The sequence below is a fragment of the Sinocyclocheilus anshuiensis genome, unplaced genomic scaffold (assembly GCF_001515605.1).
Source record: "Sinocyclocheilus anshuiensis isolate Anshui unplaced genomic scaffold, SAMN03320099.WGS_v1.1 scaffold577, whole genome shotgun sequence".
Classification (NCBI taxonomy): Eukaryota; Metazoa; Chordata; class Actinopteri; order Cypriniformes; family Cyprinidae; genus Sinocyclocheilus; species Sinocyclocheilus anshuiensis.
The window spans coordinates 518,115-519,653 of record NW_015539872.1 but is presented as its reverse complement, the minus strand read 5'-3'; positions in this window follow the sequence as shown (position 1 = coordinate 519,653).

Sequence of the window (1,539 nt, the reverse complement as noted above, 5' to 3'; positions counted from 1 at the left end):
TCGCTCTTACCACAGAAATGCACGCTTCAAACAAAACAGTCAATGAAGACGAAGAAGAGAATGATGTGTGCTCCCGGCGCCTATTTATACTATAGTCGCACTGGTAGTGACGTCATGGCTGTCGCCGGCCAACGACAACTCGTGTTTTTTCAATGTATGCTTCAGACACGGGTCACGACGAGGCATTCCCCATAGTGATCCCTAGAGGACGCAGTTCGAAGTTCCCATGAAAGGGAACTATATTTTCTTATTTTAGCACCACCTAGTGTCTAATGGTTGTTTTTGTGCACGTATGAGTAGTGGGTTTGATTAGGGAAACATCTTAGTTTGAGGTCTCAGTGTTTTACAGTCTCAGATGGTCTGCATGAAAATAATGAACAAAATCAGAACAAACACAACAAGGTTCCAGCAGCTTCGTTGATGTGATGGTCATTTCCATTCTGGACATTGTGGGCAGTTATAAGACCTCAGAGAGCTACACTGTCCAGCATGCAATTTTATAACCTCTCAGGGAGTCCCTCTAGATTTCCAGTCTATTCTGCTCTTAGTGCTCATGTACAGAAAATATCTGCCTCTACTTTAAAAAGAAAGAATGGCTCAATAATGTTAAAGAGAAATGTGTAATTAAAATGATTTACATTATTTTGTTAGCTAACTGAGAGAAAGTAGATATATCTGCCATTTTGAAAATTATGACATTTGATTCTAAACGATGGTCACCAAAGACTATAATTGAAATTGAATGTCTGTCTCAGAACTGAAATGTTTTTACAGCATTTTTGTATGTTTTTTTCCCCCATGTCTTCACAGTGGCAATTACTCTGTCAAGTCTACACTTTCAGCTTTTGATTCAGAATAAAACAAGAGTCAAGAAACTCAGTTGAGGTAACTCTAACTAAATGTATGCCAGACATAAGATTTTTCTACACGAGACTGAACCAAACTCAGCAAATTCTGGTTTGGGCATACAAGTACAGAGAGAAAGAAAGAAGAAGAAAAAAAACAGTGGCTCATTGTTTGTCAGAGAGACATTTGGAATCACTTAAGTGAGTGTGTGTGTGTGTGTGTGTGTGTGTGTGTATGTCTTTAGATACACTGAAGACAGTCAGAGGCAACATTTGCAGTAACAATTACATAACCATTGGTGCACTAAATGTGTTTGTTTTTAATTCACAAACATAAAATAAAATCAAAATGTCTGAACAAAAATTCCATAAAGCCTAAATTTTTCAGACATTCTTTCTGACAGAATAACGAGTATACAGTAATACATGGGCTTTTGAATAGGCCTATAAACATGAAGTGAATGAAGTCCTTCACCAAATTAACCACTCTCTAAACTACTTAAACTCCGCGGACCCGGATACGAGTCCAAAATCGCGTTAAAAATGTTTATGCTTCATTTACATAGCCTTCCTTATATGGTATCAGCCCATATATGGGTTCATTTGAAAGCTTGGAGTGTCTTCTTTACGAAGAATAAATCTTGGTTTTAGGATTCATGAAGCAGTAAAATTAAGCTTAGAAATGTATTCGTCC